This window comes from Schistocerca americana, chromosome 5 (assembly GCF_021461395.2).
Source record: "Schistocerca americana isolate TAMUIC-IGC-003095 chromosome 5, iqSchAmer2.1, whole genome shotgun sequence".
Classification (NCBI taxonomy): Eukaryota; Metazoa; Arthropoda; class Insecta; order Orthoptera; family Acrididae; genus Schistocerca; species Schistocerca americana.
This window is the reverse complement of record NC_060123.1, coordinates 239,550,077-239,568,412: the sequence shown is the minus strand read 5'-3', so window position 1 is coordinate 239,568,412 and position 18,336 is coordinate 239,550,077. Positions and strand designations below refer to the sequence as shown.

Below are 18,336 nucleotides of genomic sequence, written 5' to 3'. Positions count from 1 at the left end.
GCACATAGGATATCACTTTGTAATTAACACCTAACTTCAACAATCTGCTAATCGGTTTTCACAATTTCGGTGAAGCTACGCTCTCTCTCCAGTCACACATATCTATAACCCTTCTTGCCGTTCTTATCTAAATACGTTCGATACTCCTTTTCAGTTCTATATGGTATGGGTCCCAAACATTTGAGGAATGTTGTAAGATTAGATGCACAAGTGATTTTTAAACTGCCTCCTTTGTAGAATGATTGCATTTATATGCCGGCCGGTGTGGCCGTGTGGTTCTAGGCGCTTCAGTCTGGAACCGCGTGACCGCTACGGTCGCAGGTTCGAATCCTGCCTCGGGCATGGATGTGTGTGATGTCCTTAGGTTAGTTAGGTTTAAGTAGTTCTAAGTTCTATGGGACTGATGACCACAGATGTTAAGTCCCATAGTACTCAGAGCCATTTTTGCATTTATCTAATATTCTACCAAGGAACCGAATTCTGCCGACAGCTGCAAATACTAGCGAAACATCGGTATTTTAGTCATATTAGTGATTCATAACGAGGCGGACTAATACCCGAAAAAGATTTTATTCAGTTCTTATTTCTGCAGAATTTTTCAAGTTGCAGTTCATTCCAAATAACTGCGTCATCTTCAGAATCTCTGAGGTTACTGTTCATATTGCCTGCCAGGCTACTGATATACAATGTAACAATAAATCCCCTACTATCACCTCCCGGAGCACGCGTGAAGTTATTTTTTCTTCTGTCGGTGGCTCTCCATCCAGTATCGTATGCTGCGTCGTCCCTACCAATTAATCCTCAGCCTAGCCATAACCTTCGTTTGGTACCCCCAGACGATCGTACTTTCATTAATAAGCTACTGAGTCAAGTCCTTTGTGGAGGAAATACTGTTTCCAATTGATCGCCTTGATTAACGGCCTTCAGAATTTTCGAAAGCTCTACATTATGTGACGTCTCTTGCAGGGTGTACCTTCTGCACGTATACTCTGAGGTGACCAAATTCATGGGTGTACCTCCAAATATCATGTATCGGCGTACTGCAGCAACTCGACGTGGCATGGACTCAATAAGTCGTTGGAAGTCCCCTACAGAAGTGTTGAACCATGCTGCCTCTATAGCTGTCCACAATTGCGAACGTATTGCCATTCCAGGATTTTGTGCGCGAACTGACCTCTCCATTATGTCGCATAAATGTTCGACGGGATTCATGTCGGGCGATCTGGATGGCCAGGTCATTCGCTCGAATTGTCCAGAACGTTCTTCAAATCAATCGCAGAACAATTTTGGCCCGGTGACAAGGGGCATCGTTGTTTGGCAACATGAAGTCCATGAATGACTGCAAATAGTCTCAAAGTAGCCGAACATAATCATTTCCAGTCAATAACCATTTCAGATTGGACCAGAGTATACAGCCCATTTCCTGTAAACACAACCCACACCATTATGGAGCCACCACAAGCTTGCACAGTGCCTTGTTGACAACTTGGGTACATGGTGGTGGTGGGACCAAACTGCTGAGGCTTACGCATTACTTAGGCCAACTTAAACTAACTTACGTTAAGAACAACACACACACCCATGATTGAGGAAGGACTCGAACCACCGACGTGGGGAGCCGCGCGAACTGTAGCAAGGCGCCTCACACCGCGAGGCTACTCCGCGCGGCTGAGTCCATGGCTTCGTGGGGTTTACGCCACATTCGTGCCCTACCATCAGCTCTTACCATCTGAAATCGGGACCCATCTGACCAGGCCACGGTTTTCCAGTCGTCTATGGTCCACCAGGTATTTCTCGAGCCCAGGAGAGGCGCTGCAGGTGATGTGCTTTTAGCAAAGTCACTCGCGTCGGTGGTCTGCTGCCTTAACCCATTAACGACACATTTCGACGCACTGTTCTTACGATATGTTCGTCATACATCCCACATGGATTTCTGCGGTTATTTCACGCAGAGTTCCTTATCTGTCAGCACTGACAACTCTACGTAAACGCCGCTGCTCACGGTCGTTAAGTGAAGGCCGTCGGCCACTTCGTTGTCCGTGGTGAGAGGTCATGCCTGAAATTTGGAAATTCTCAACACACTCTTGACACGTGGATCACGTAATATTGAATTCCCTAACGATTTCCGAAATGGAATGTCCCATGCGTCTTACTCCAACTACCATTCCTCGTTCAAAGTCTGTCAATGAGCACAAATGACAGTTACACCTATGCACCGCACTTTTATACCTTGTATACGCCATACTACCGCCATCTGTATGCGTGCACATCGTTATCTCATGACTTTTGTCACCTCAGTATAACACCAAAGAATGTGACGAAGGAAACCTTCACTGTTGGTACCCCAACGACTGTATTCAGTGACACTGTTTTGATTCTGCAGGCAGAAACTGTGCTTTGTTTAAACGTGAGCAGTGTTTTCGACGTTCACACCATGCCTCATCGATGAATAAGTACTCCTGTCGAACAGCTTCAGCAATTTTAACAGGCTCGCTTTATGGGCCTGAGGGAAGCTGGATAGATGTCTCGACGAATTGCTCCGCATATTGGGCACAGTGTATCGGTGGTGTGTCACTGCTTTCAAAATGTGTGTGTGAAATCTTATGGGACTTAACTGCTAAGGTCATCAGTCCCTAAGCTTACACACTACTTAATCTAAATTATCCTAAGGACAAACACACACACCCATGCCCGAGGGAGAACTCGAACCTCCGCCGGGACCAGCCGCACAGTCCACAACTGCAGCGCTTAGACCGCTCGGCTAATCCCGCGCGGCTCACTGCTTTCAACAGTGGTCTGTGGAACATTTCTACATGTGTAGAACAGGGTTCTGGAAGTCCGCATAGTACAGACGCACGTGCAGATTGACGCATTGACCGAATAGCGGTGGCTAACCGATTTTAATCCAGGGCTGAAATCTGGACACATCTTCAGCTGCTGCGTCATCAAGGACCATTGGGAACGGTCTTGGCGTCCTTTTCAGTGCCATATGTGCTTCATTTGGTCTAAATTTATTATACTCCTACGTGACACTAAAACGATCTTATCCTTGAAGTGAAATTACACAATTTCAGAGGCTTTACTGGGATTTAGAGTGAAACAGTGAGTGAAATTTTGTACCAAGGCCGGGAATCGAACCCGCGCCTCATGTTTACTAGATAGGTGCGTTAGCCACTAAGCCACAGCAGTTCATAGAACTGCACGGATTACTCTGGCACACTTCCCTCCTAGATCCTAGTTCTCACTGTTCGTTTGTAGGAGGGAATTTAAAGTAGACTGGGGCGGCAATGAGAATTTGAATCGAGGAGGGAGGCGTTCTAGAGTAATACGTGCAGTTGTGTGAACCACTGTGTCAAGGTGGCTTTGTGGCTAATGTACAAGCCTCGAAAGTAGGAGACTCTGGTTTGCTTCCCAGCCTTAGTACAAACTTTCACTAGCCGCTTCAGTCTATGTACATAAAATCACCGTTGAAGGTGTTGCATTTTTTCCGGCATTGTATAAATGGCATAGCTATCTATCGGGAAACGACAGAACCACTAAATATTATCGATGTGTTAGGCAAGGATGTCTGCCTGTCGCGGATTCCGTATATAGACTATTACATCAAGAGAGGTAAGTGCCGTGACAGCTACACTGAAATGTGTCAGTGCAAAGTCTTAACTTTGCTGGCGATCTGCTTATACTAGACTCTTCTGAAAATGACCAACAGGTGTTAATCTGTTCGTTAATTTCGTTGTAGACTACAATTGTGAAGTATCACAAATGGAGCCCAAGTGATATCATTCTGCGGGAGAGACATCATAAAATAAGAGAATATGAGTTTGTCATATAAAATTGACACATTAACAAGATTACACCATAGAGATTGAAAACTGGCCTCAGTGAAAGTCACGTACCGATGAAAAAAAAATGGTTCAAATGGCTCTGAGCACTATGGGACTTAACTTCTGTGGTCATTAGTCCCCTAGAACTTAGAACTATTTAAACCTAACTAACCTAAGGACATCACATACACCCATGACCGAGGCAGGATTCGAGCCTGCGACCGTAGCGGTCGTGCGGTTCCAGACGTACCGATGAACCTTGGAAAAAGCGAGGGTAATCTCTATGGTCTGTGAACAGTATCGCTCACCTGTGCTAAACTACCAAGGTTTGCTTTAGAATGCTTCCAGTGATCATGATACCCGCCAAGACTATAAAATACAGTCCACAGTAACTGCAACGATCTTATAATTTTTAATGTGATCGCGTTTTCTTTTTTGGTCCACTGGAGCTGGTGGACAATATTGCTCTTACGTCTGAAAGCAACACGCAATTCCACTCCTGTTGGTTTCAGTCACAACGCTTCACCCTTCATGCTGTTTGGGATAGCGGTAGCAGATAATTTCTACCACCCGCCTTAATACTTCTAAGAATACAGCGAGGCGTTTTACAACGCGATACTTTGCTTCTGTCTCGCCCTCGCAGCTACCATTCCTCGCAGTAAGTTCTACTCTCTCCCCGGCCAGAACACAAGCATTCTTAGAGATTCCCGGCGGGTTGGGGAAATTACACGATGTGGTGCTGTGCAAGTTTAATTAGACTTTTATTAGCGGACTGGAGTAATTCTCATGGCCGCTACAGTATTTAACCAGTCTAAACAATGATCGTCGGCTTCGTTTTGTCCTACGAGACAGTGTTAAAATTGTCTTAAATTATTCCAGCTACTTTCTTAAACTCCCAAATCCTACCACTAGACTGGAAAATGAACATCACAAAAAGTCACTACATAGTCACCAATTGGTTTCTAGCAGATAAACTCGCCCATAAACAAAACAGCAGAAAAAAGGAAACGCAGGCAAGATCATCACACAAGTTTTCACTGCAAAAAAGGGAATTTGTTGTCTTTTATTACACCTCGCCAAGTGCTCCAAATTCATTAAGTAACACCCTAAGTTAGTAAATGGTTCCATACTCTGCTATGCGGCCTCTTCCTTCCTCGTACGTGTACGCCCACTGACTTTCAAAACTCTCTTAGAAAAACGGCAGAAGGTCAAACCGAATTCAGCGCCTGCGCACAGGACCACACTGGTGAACTCTTTCAAAACTTTCTGCACAGGCAGAACATTTTCACTGATCACTATCTCGCACTCGTGACTTCATACAGCAACAAATTTGAAATATCTCCTCTTCCACACACCAAGAAACTTTCGCCATAGGGCCCAAGTCACCCTCCCAATACCGCAAAGGCTGCCCTCAAACTTCAGAATTTCCCTACAAAACGCTTCCTCCAGCGCTCAGCTCTCAACATTTGCCTCCTACATCCCACGAAGGCTGCCAGACTAGTCCACATTCCCGCGACCTCAGAATCTGAAATTATTTTACGTCCCGCCCTTTCAACTAAAGGGTGTGTCCTGGAAGTTTAGAAAATAAAATTCTCCAGCGAACCAAAAGGCAAGAGCGATGCGGTTTGCGGTGAGACTCATCGACGAAAGAAGTAGCTTACAAAACGCTTGTTCGTCCGATTCTTGAGTATTGCTCATCAGTATGGGACCCTTACCAGGTTGGATTAATAGAAGAGATAGACATGATCCAGCGAAAAGCAGCGCGATTCGTCATGGGGACATTTAGTCAGCGCGAGAGCGTTACGGAGATGCTGAACAAGCTCCAGTGGCGGACACTTCAAGAAAGGCGTTACGCAATACGGAGAGGTTTATTATCGAAATTACGAGAGAGCACATTCCGGGAAGAGATGGGCAACATATTACTACCGCCCACATATATCTCGCTTAATGATCACAACGAAAAGATCCGAGAAATTAGAGCAAATACGGAGACTTACAAGCAGTCGTTCTTCCCACGCACAATTCGTGAATGGAACAGGGAAGGGGGGGATCAGATAGTGGTACAATAAGTACCCTCCGCCACACACCGTAAGGTGGCTCGCGGAGTATAGATGTAGATGTAGATGATGATACGTTGTGACGTAAGTGTTACATCCTTAAGGCGATTTCTATGTTTGGAAGGGTGTGGGTTATCGACCTGTCAGCCCATAAGAACCTAGGCGTACCAGTTACAAATTATCCCCCTAGGGAGGTGCCACACGAATCTGAAGACTAAGTAATTACCTCCGTAAAATTTATATCTCACAATAACAACCCAGCTCTGAATTATTAACTTAACCTGACTTCTCAGAAATTGGCGAAAGCGAAGGGGAGCATTACGATTCTTGAGTAAAAAATACCCACTTCTAAGAATAACACACAAGGAATAAACACGGAGTTACTGTCATAAAATATTCCTACCTCTTTATAAGGGCAATTATGCTCTACTCTGACTTTAAACTCAATCACAGATCATCGTAACAATCCTGCTTAAATTGAACACAAGTATATTGTCTCCGCGGCCGAGCTAATCAACATGTGGCGTCCAAGGTGGTCCAATAGCGCAGGTACTCATGCTGCCATCAACTATTGGACGCAGCCTCCAGGCCGCGTTCGGATACTTTCTTACGGCCGGCTTGTACGCACTTTAAGGTCCGTTAAGAAACGCTCACACTTCCGCCACGAGCAGGCGGCCTTGGGTCTGCCAATATGCGACTCTGGGCGGAGTCCTTGTACATGGCCACTGTGCACAAGCAGTGGAGGGGGAGGGCCTTCATTATGCGCGGCTTGCTGGACATTCTTATGGCCACGTCCATGTCCCCGCCTGTACCAATACGCTACATCATGCCCAATCTGGCAAACGTTTCTGATTTCCTCGTCGACTTCAGTTATGCTCACACTCACTCATCGATCACGCGCAATCCTCCAAACAAAGATTTCTACACCAACCTGCTAGTAATGTAGTGTTGTATAGTAGTGTAGTCCAGAATTACAAATTACAAAAGTGTGATCTACCAATGCTGCACAGTGCAATAGACCAGTAGAGTGCTCTTCCTGGATTCCGGATGAACAGATGATTAAAGGCAGTATGTAGACTTTTTCAAGTTGTCATTATTATTATGATATTCTTTGTAGATTTCCCCCCTTAAACAGCATAATGCTTAGTTATTACACATATGAAATTATGGCAAAATATTATGTGCTATATTCATACCAATTCATGTGCAACATTCGCTCTGTTCTTTTATATCGATAACAGACTAAAAGAAAATAGTAAATGGCTCTGAGCACTATGGGACTTAACATCTGAGGTCATCAGTCCCCTAGACTTGGAACTACTTAAACCTAACTAACCTAAGGGCATCACACACATCCACGCCCGAAGCAGGATTCGAACCTGCGACCGTAGCGGTCGCGCGGTTCCAGACTGTAGCTCCTAGAAAATAGCAAATACACAAATAAATGACCCACCTACTTGTTTGCATGTCCCGCAACAACGTCGCACTCAAACATCCATTGATTCAGTGGGTCACGGTTCGGAGTCATGTCATCCTGCCTTTCCATGTCACATGTGATAGATTCGCCACAGATCAACGTCTTCACGGAACAGAATTGCCGGAGTCTCCGCTCTGTACAATTTTCCACTTAGTGGACGATGATGCTCACCACCTGACTTAGGCTGCCACCAGTGACGTCTGGAAACTGGGTCGCTGGTCGTTGCCCGGTATCTTCACGTTCCGCCGGACTCGGTTGGCCTATGGTCTTCCATGCATAGTGGGGACACTCATTTCCCCGCCACCAAAAATCACGCTATTGTATGGCTCACGTGTTGGACGATCACTTATCTGAATGTTGATGGCGTTAAATCATGCCTTGACTTGTAGCAGTACTTACAAACCACCCACATAACCGGTCACGTTACCGGACCTTCTTCGCCAAATACTTTTGCGCAATGTTTACGTCAGCCCCGCTCAGCGGTATGGTGCCACATGAGATCGGCACTCCCACTACCATTGCTGATGTCTGAGACACACCGCTCCAGATGTCTATATCGTGCCCCGCAGCAGGGTAGACACACGGCCGCATTATTTATATTATGCCCTGTATCAGGCCAAGCAGAGTACGTCACCCCTCCCAGGCTTCTACCATTCTTTCGTGCGCTCCTGCCTGGTAGTGGTGCCGGGGACCCTGTGGCCAGGCCTCGAATGTTGACCCGTGCCCACTCTGTCGCCACTGGGTGAGGTGGCGCAGTCCTTACTACAATGGACTCGCATTCGGGAGGACGACGGTTCAAACCCGCGTCCGGCCATCTTGATTTAGGTTTCCCGTGATTACACTAAATCGCTTCAGGTAAATTCTGGAATGGTTCCTGTGCAAGGCCACGTCCACTTCCTTCCCGCCCGCATCTCGTGGTCGTGCGGTAGCGTTCTCGCTTCCAACGCCCGGGTTCCCGGGTTCGATTCCCGGCGGGGTCAGGGATTTTCTCTGCCTCGTGATGGCTGGGTGTTGTGTGCTGTCCTTAGGTTAGTTAGGTTTAAGTAGTTCTAAGTTCTAGGGGACTGATGACCATAGATGTTAAGTCCCATAGTGCTCAGAGCCATTTGAACCATTTGAACTTCCTTCCCCATCCTTCCCAAATCCGATGCGACCGATGACCTCGCTGTTTGGTCCCCTCCTCCCCCCCCCCCCCCCCCCAGAATTAACTAACGAAACTATTCTGCCACCTCGCCCCCTCCGCTGAATAGGCGGATGCCTGCATGTCTTCCCATGCCCTAGCCCCTTCTTCCTTCTATGTCTACGGCATCACACCTCTTACCTTACTTTCAGTTTCACACCTTGTTAATAAAGACTTTGTCCAAGTGCAATGTCAAACGCTGGTTCCACCGGGTGGCTTTTATATTGTATTTGTTTCTGCGGATAAATATGTCTTGTTTAACTTGCTTCCTGTTTCCAAGAAATTAAAAAAACAGAAAACAAAAAGGTGCCAAACGCACTCTTGTGTGGTGGCGCACAATCCCGGGGTCAGCCGGTTCGAATCCTGGCAGTGAAAAAAATTTTCACTGCCAGTATTTGGCCGGCAAGGGGCGAAGGGGTGATGGCATAAAGTTCTGATCACCAGTCTTTTCGCCAATGTCCTGAATTAAATACCAGACCTCTCTTCAGTGTCTCATGAATGCCATGTGACACTGTTTGATGGTGATCCGTCCGTCAGATTCGTATGTTAAGCCTGGTGGCCCCCTTGGTGCTATTCGTGAGGAGTAGCCTATGCGCCAGTACCACGTTTCATCCTCTCCCTTCTGTCATCATCATAAAACACAAAATCAAACATTACAAAATGGTTCAAATGGCTCTGAGCACTATGCGACTTAACTTCAGAGGTCATAAGTCGCCTAGAACTTAGAACTAATTAAACCTAACTAACCTAATGACATCACACACATCCAACCTGCGACCGCAGCGGTCGCTCGGTTCCAGACTGTAGCGCCTAGAACCGCACGACCAATCTGGCCGGCCAAACATCACACACACACACACACACACACACACACACACACACACACACACACACACACACACACACACACAATGCGTACATGTAGAATTGCAAATATTGTAATAGACCATGCTACAAATAAACAAACAAAAATAAAAGTATTTTGTCTCGATAGAATCGCAGTAATACGCCACTAAATAACCTATCTATCATTGGCTCATAATAATTTTAAACAAATCCCTGTATAATCAAGATTATTCAAGATTAGCTCAGCACTAAGATCTTCACGAAGTGACATACAGATCAGAACAGAGAATTTTTATAACGTTCTTTAATTTTGTCAATCGACGCCTGCGAGGCTATGTACTCCTGGACAACTGTCTCATTGAAGTTAAAATCTTCTGGGTTATTAGGCCGCATCATGTTTCGTCTAAAATAATCGACGTTTCGACCCCTCTGCGGGAATCTTGCTCAGGATCTTCTACCGTCCACTACTGTTAGCAGAAGATCCTGAGGAAGATCCCAGCAGAGGGGCCGAAACGTCGACCACTTTAGAAGAGACATGACGCGGTCTAATAACCCAGAAGATTTTAACTTCAGTGACAACGGCAACGAAAGCCAGCAGACTTACATAACTGTCTCATTCTCGCCCGGCTGTCGTCTGCACACTGCTATCGACCGATACTCGGGTCACCGATCGCTTTACCAGCAGCGGCGCCCCCTAACTTGCTCCAAGCTTTCTGCCACACGTATCACTTTCTCTTAACACCTTGCTCGGTCTGTGGTTGCCCCCTCATCTGCCTATGAAACTTCCCGTCATGACGTGCCTGCACCGTGCGAACTCCGGTAAGGTAATTTAAGGCGACCTATATAAGCGGTCCGTCACAACGTTTAGGCTAATGAATAAGATTTGACTCAGTCGCCTCTCGGTAGTGATGAAATGAAGATCGCGTTTGGCGCGTCGTGTGGTTTGGAGCCACGTCGAAATTCAAAATTCAGTGGTTGTTCGAGTATCGATACGCAATCAAATTTTGAATTAAACTCAAAAAATTGGGATCTAGGACAGTGGGCCATATTCGGTAAAGCCTTCCGGAAGAAATCAATGATCCAGCTAAGAAGGCACGCGTACTGGGAGATGTTCCGGAAGACCGAGAAACGTCGACGATGCGCTTCGTACATACGTGAACGTCCCAAAAGCACGTAAATGAGGAGAATATGCAAAAAAAATTGAACGAGAGCCAACACTTGAGCGTAAAAATAACAGAACATTGCAGTGTGCTGAAATCTAATGTTTCTCGCACTCTGAGAGACGAATTAGTAATGAGAAAGGTATGCACAAAGATGGTCCGCAGAAGGGGCAACCGATGAATAGAAGGGAATCCGAGTGCTAAAGTATCACAGAGATTTTGAACGAGGCGAAAGTGATCCTGAGTTTTGGACGTAGCAACAAGCGGCGAGACATATATTTCCGAGTACGATCCTCAGTCACGGCGTCGTTGCAGACGATAAAAGGTGCTTCGACGCGCTGACAGAAGTCTTTGTTCATCTGAGGTTACACAGACCCGAGATAGCAGTGGGCAGCTAACCGTCAGGAATGCACACTGAGGTTGCAAAGGTCATGTGATAAAGATCAGCCAGAACATTATCTACATCTACATTTATACTCCGAAAGCCACCCAACGGTGTGTGGCGGAGGGCACTTAACTTGCCACTGTCATTACCTTCCTTTCCTGTTTCAGTCGCGTATGCTTCGCGGGAAGAACGACTGCCGGAAAGCCTCCGTGTGCGCTCGAATCTCTCTAATTTTACATTCGTGCTCTCCTCGGGAGGTATAACTAGGGGGAAGCAATAGATTCGATACCTCATCCAGAAACGCACACTCTCGAAACCTGGACAGCAAGCTAAACCGCGATGAAGAGCGCCTCTCTTGCAGACTCTGCCACTTGAGTTTGCTAACATCTCCGTAACGCTATCACGCTTACCACATAACCGTGTGATGAAACGCGCCGCTCATCTTTGGATCTTCTCTATCTCCTCTGTCAACCCGACCTGGTACGGATCCCACACTGATGAGCAATACTCAAGTATAGGTCGAACTAGTGTTTTGTAAGCCACCTCCTTTGTTGATGGACTACATTTTCTAAGGACTCTCCCCATGAATCTCAACCTGGCACCCGCCTTACTGACAATTTTATATGATCATTCCACTTCAAATCGTTCCGCACGCATACTCCCAGATATTTTACAGAAGTAACTGCTACCAGTGTTTGTTCCGCTATCATATAATCATACAATAAAGGATCCTTCTTTCTATGTATTCGCAATACATTACATTTGTCTATGTTAAGGGTCAGTTGCTACTTCCTGCACGAAGTGCCTATCCGCTGCAGATCTTCCTGCATTTCGCTGCAATTTTCTAATGCTGCAACATCTCTGTATACTACAGCTTCATCCGCGAAAAGCCGCATGGAACTTCCGACACTATCTACTAGGCCATTTATATATATTGTGAAAAGCAATGGTCCCATAACACTCCCCTGTGGCACGCCAGAGGTTACTTTAACGTCTGTAGACGTCTCTCCATTGAGAACAACATGCTGTGTTCTGTTTGCTAAAAACACTTCAATCCAGCCACACAGCTCGACTTATATTCTGTAGGCTCTTGCTTTGTTTATCAGGCGACAGTACGGAACTCTATCGAACGCCTTCCGAAAGTCAAGGAAAATTATGACCATCGATATACTATCGACATAAACCCGCCCAGGTGACAGCAGCGTCGCCTGCAGAGGAATGGCTGCTAATGAGACACACGCACGGTGCATGTAGCATCAGTGAGCATGCTGTCCATTTGTAGAATTGGGAAGGTACGCGATGTATCCGAGTTTGACCGAGGGCGGATGGTGATCTCACGAGCATTTCACAAACCGCGCGGCTTATCGAGTGTTCGAGGAGTGTTGTGGTGAGTGTCTTCAACACGTGGGGGAACCAAGGTGCAGCCACGTTCAGGCGTCGTAGGGTTGGGCGACCACCCCTCATTACAGATGTCGGACGTCGTAGACTGGGCAGACTGGTGAAACAGGACAATCGGCGAACAGTGGCGGAACTAACATCAGATTTCAATGCTGGGCAGAGAACAAGTGTGGCTGAACACACAGGGCACCGAACACTCCTAAAGGTGGGCCTCCGCAGCCGACGACCCATGCATGTGCCAATGTCACCATCACGACATCGGCAGATACGACTGAAATGGGCACGTGACCATCGGTACTGGACGTTGGAGCAGTGGCAGAGCGATGCCTGGCCTGATGCATCCCGACAGCTTATTCTTCGTGCCCATGGGACGGCACGAATCCGTCGTCTTCCTGTGGAACACCTCCTAGACATATGTACTGCCGGACTTAGACAGGCTGGCGGCGGCTCCATTATGCTCTGGGGAACATTCACACAGACATCTATGGGTGCAGTGGAGCTCGTGCAAGGCACCATGATGGTCAAGGAGTATCGTATACTAATTGCTGACCACATACACACCATCATGATTATCATGTTTCCCGACGGCAGTGTCATTTTTCAAGAAGATAAATACGCCATGTCACAAGGCCCTAAATGTGAAGAAATGGTTTGAGGAACACAGTGGCGAGTTCCAACTGATATGCTGACCCTCCCCCCCCCTCCCCCAACTCGCCAGATCTGAACCTGGTACAACAAATCTGGGATGTGATTGAATGTGGCGTCAGAGCTCATCGCCTTCCTTCCCGGAATTTGCGGAAATTACGTGCAGATATTGGGCCAGCTCCCTCCATCTATCTACCAAGGAATCACTGCTTCCATGCCACGACCCGTCGCCGCTGTTATCCTTGCCAAAGGTGGACATACCGGCTATTATGTAGGTGGTCATAATGTTCTGGCTCATCACTGCACACAGATGAAGGTACCATTGCTCACAGATGGTGTAAATGGGCAGTGCATTGGTGGAGCTGTCATTTGTACTCAACTGATTGATGTGAAAAGTTTTCCGACATGATTGTGGCCACACGATGGGAATTAACATGCTTTGAAAGCAGAATGGTGGTTTTAGACAGACCCATGGGACTTTCCATTTCGGGACTTGTTAGGAAATTCAATATTCAGAGGTCCACCGTGTCAAGAGTGTGCTGAGAATACCAGATTTCAAGCATTACTTCTCACAACGGAAAACGCAATGGCTGAGGACCGTCGCTTGACAACTGGGAGCAGCAGCGTTTGCGTAGAGTTGTCAATGCTAACAGACAAGCAACACTGCGTGAAATAATGAGAGCGGAGAAATTTGGCCTTAATGGGCTATGGTAGCAGACGACCGACGTGAGAGCCTTTGCTAACAGCTCGACGTCGTCTGCAGCGCCTCTTCTGGGACCGTGACCATATCGGTTATACCTCACACGATTGAAAACCCGTGGCTTGGTCAGATGAGTCCTGATTTCAGTTGGTAAGAGCTGATGGTAGAGTTAGAAAGTGGCACAGACCTCACGAAGCCATGGACCGAAGTTGTCAACAGGGCAAGTTGGTGGTGGTTCCATAATAATGTGGGCTATGTTAACATGGAATGAACTGAGTCCTCAGGTCCAGGTGGACCGGTCATTGAGTGGAAATGCAGACGTTCAGCTACTTGGAGACCATTTGCAGCCATTCATGGACTTCATGGTCCCAAACAATGATGGCATTTTTATGGATAACAAGGTGTGTTATGAGGACATTCTGGAAATTTCTAGTGAATAATATGGTCAGCCAGATCTCTCGAATGAATTTCATTGAACACTGGTGGGACGTAACTGAAAGGTCAGTTCGTTCACAAAATCCTGCGCCGGCAACGCTTTCGCACTTTAGGAGGCTTAGTGTATGTGCAACTTACCAAAATTGTCAAGATATTTTCATAATCTCGTTATGTCGCATTCCACGTTTTGATGTCACTTTTGGCATACGATTGTGCCTTTTATGAGAAATATTCATTTTTAAGCCAACAGCAATTATAATTTTTCTTCCGGTTGATGATGCTTTAATTAACCGAAATCTGTGACGAATAAATATTAGATATACAGCTGATGGCAAATCAAAATGCGTTTCTGCAAATATTTCACAATTGTAACTACACAATTTTTTAGTTCCCTCTTACTCCATCTGTGCTTGTATATTTCGCTCTTAAGCCAGTCCCCCCAACAGTAATCTAATAGAGCAAGATCGGCTGACCTTGTTGACCAATAAATGACTCCACGGCGACCCATCCAAGACCCAAGAAACGTTTCAGTGAGGTATTATGTCATTCGCCGTACAGAATGTGCTGAAAATAAGTAAGATGTCATGTTGCCAAAGGAATATCTTCCAAGTTCCCTGGTAACACAATTTTGAAGGAAATGAAGATTTTGCACATCATTAAGATGATTATCTAAAACAACTAGATCGATTAATTGGTCATCAACAATAAAGCGCCACACGTTTACGGAGAAAAATCGCTTAAAATTTGTTCCCATAGTACCATAAAGATTTTCACATCTTCACACGTCAGATTTGCATGTGTTATCGATGATGAGTTGAAGGTAAACGTTGATTCATCAGTTAATAGAATACGTGGAATACAACGTTCATTGCCTTTGATTCACTGATGGATTTCTGTTAGTCTGGCATCATCATCTACATGTGGATGTTACACACTGTGCTGATTATACGGATCCATACCTGTCATGTACTAGGCGTATTACTCGTGTTTCTGGAATACCATGATGTGTAGCAAGTCTTCTAGAGCTGGCAGTTGGGCTCAGTTCTACCATTTCAAGAACGTTTTCAGCTTTAGTAATATCTTGTTGGAGGAGACGTCCAGATACAACATATGCGCAATCTGTCAAACGCTCTGCTAAATACTCTGCTATCCTGAACTCTGTGATTTGGAAATCGTCGTTCATTATCGCGAACAGCGCCTCAGGAATTCCCATTGCAAAACCTGTAGACAAAGATCGTGTCACCGTACTCGGCATTTATGGAGACCTGTGGCATTTCCACTACAAGGACGAATACTTTTTTGACTCTACACGTAATAATATGGTATTACAACGGTCCAACCACTGTAATATTACGACGTGACGTAAACGTGTACACTTGCAAGACTCGTCGCCCGCCCCACTACGTGCAAGTGAACTGTACATTTAAATGGTCAAAAATGGTTCACATGGCTCTGAGCACTATGGGACTTAACATCTGAGGTCATCAGTCCCATAGAACTTAGAACTACTTAAACCTAACTAACCTAAAGACATCACACACAACCATGCCCGAGGCAGGATTCGAACCTGCGACAGTAGCAGCAGCGCGGTTCCGGACTAAAGCGCCTAGAGCCGCTCGGCCACCGTGGCAGACTTGAAATGGTCAGTAAAGACGAACTATGTACCTCAGTGTCGCTTTGTTTATATTCGCATGTGACGAAGGGCATGCGACAGACGCCCGTGATTTTAAAACAGTTTTATGTCTGATACGGTTAAGAAAAGTTTTTTGTTCAGAATAACCAACACTGTAACCCGTCATAACATGAACCTTTCCTCATTCACCCTGTATATTGTTAAGCGTAGTTCCGCTGGCTGGCTGGTCGTCACTTGATACAAGAACCGTGGCTCTTAGTATGACCGTTTTATACACAGGATAACCGTACCTGAAATCGAACGGCAAAATTTTAACTGCTAGCACCAGTTTGGTTCAGGGGTCCCTTTAGAGCTGCTCTACTGTCATGAACATCGGCCAAAACAAACTGTTACATTTAGTGATTAATATGTTGGATCAAAATAGATACAAGGACTGAAAATGTAAAATGATTCTTTTCGCATCCTGCTTCTCTCTTTGAGTTCTAGAGTAAAATCTTAACCAATCTGCAGTAAGCTGTTCTGTTATACGGTCTTCGCACATTATATAGCAGCATGCAGTAAACAATTGACGGCGTTTTTCTCGGTATTCTGAGCTGTAAAGCGTTTAGGTTTCCTTTGTGGCAGCTCCTGTGAGAAATGTTGAGAACTCTTTCACGTCCAGGAGATTTAGAAGGCAGCTTCTCGGTAAGCCGCACTGGAGATCCTGGAAGCTATATGTGGCGATGCGGGACTTCGCTAAAGCAGCGCGCCTTTCCCCTCTTGTTTACCAAGTTTATTTCGGTCTTTCACTTCTTCCCGCCACCGCAGACTCCCAGAATACTGCGCGCCACCAAGTCTCTGCCAAAGTGCAAAGCCAGATGCGGCATAATGCAGAGCTCTCTTAGTACATTAGCGTCGTATGGAATTTTAGTAGCATTTTAGAAATAAGATGAGGAAAGAAATATTCATAAATCTGAAGGAAGAAAATGTGTTCAGTAATACAACAACCTGACAAATCGAGGGCGACTTTGAATAAAAACTGTGTAATGATTTAAGAACGTGGGCTAGTACACAGCAGTAATTAAACACTGAGGATATCAAAGAGAACTTGAAGAGCATGAGATGGCCGATCCTGCCGCCAGAAACAGGATGGATATCGTCTAGAATGACAATATGTATCTGCTAACGAAGTGTTTCCTTGTTACGAGTAAAGCAATAGTGCATCAAGTGCCCCGCCTCAGCGGATTTAACGTACTAACATGATCAAAAATATCCGATTGATCTGAACTTCGGACAGAATAACTTCTATGCAGCCCACATAACGTAAATTTAATGGGGTTCCTCTATTTATCCGGTGCTACAGCCACGTGGAAAAAAATTAAACTCCGTCTTCAAGTCCTGAGAACAACGCGATAGTCGACCGACCGCCATGTCGTCCTCGTTCATCATGGGATGACGTGTGGAGGAGCATGTAGTCTGCACACCGCAGTCACGCTCATTGGCGACGTTCCGACCTTGGAACCGCTACCTATCACACAGGCAGCCCTCAGTTGGTGCCACGAGGCTGAGTGCACCCTGGTGCAGCCCGCAACAAGAAAAATCCCTAGATTTACCAGGAGTCGAACCCAGCTTCCCTATATAAGAGTCCGTCGCGCTGCTTACCACTCGGCTATGGAGTCACAGTCATGACTATTTGTCACCACAAGAGACCACCATTCATGTGCGATTCGATCCATGGTAGCCGTCTTTCTTTGGTCGCCTTTTGGAGATGAAATGTCCAGAAGCGCTGTTCAAATGCCTAAAGAAAATATCGAAGACAATACCAAAGGGATGTCCGCAGGGGTCAGCGTGTGGCCCAGAGTTGTGTAACGTAGCATTGGAGCCCACTCTGCAGAACTTACATGACAGCGGTAACATAAGCGGACTGGTAGAATTATTAGATTACGTGCTGTTTGTTGCAAGTGCTGACTCCAGAAGAATTATAGAAGACAAATGCAATGCGGCGCTCCACGGACTTGAAGGCTGGCGTCGACATGTAGTCACTAGCATCTCACAATACAATGTACCTCCTGCTGAAAGGAAACCTAGCAAGAAACCCCGAAATAAAATTAAATTATGTGACTATTAGAAGAAGCGCAGTAAAGATTCTTTTTCCTCTCTTGTGGCAACCTCTTCATCTCAGACTAGCACTTGCAACCTACGTCCTCAATTATTTGCTGGATGTATTCCAATATTTGTCTTCTTCTACACTTTTTACCCTCTAAAGCATCCTCTAGTACCATGGAAGTTATTCGGTGATGTCTTAACAGATGGGCTACCAAGCAGTCCCTTCTCCTTGCAGTGTTTTCCATATATTCCTTTCAAAAAATGGTTCAAATGGCTCTAAGCACTATGGGACTTAACTGCTGTGGTCATCAGTCCGCTAGAACTTAGAACTACTTAAACCTAACTAACCTAAGGACATCACACACATCCATGCCCGAGGCAGGATTCGAAACTGCGACCGTAGCGGTCACGCAGCTCCAGACTGTAGCGCCTAGAACCGCACGGCCACTCCGGCCGACTGTTTTCCTTTCCTCCCAATTTTCCGGAGAACCTCTTCATTTCTTACCTCATC

The 18,336-nt window shown here is 46.0% G+C and overlaps 1 protein-coding gene across 1 annotated transcript in view; it reads right to left on the bottom strand.

Moving 5' to 3' along the window:
• Window positions 1-18,336, bottom strand: part of LOC124616291 — a 734,272-nt gene that overhangs the window by 646,145 nt on the left and 69,791 nt on the right. The gene's annotated exons all lie outside the window — the stretch shown is intronic.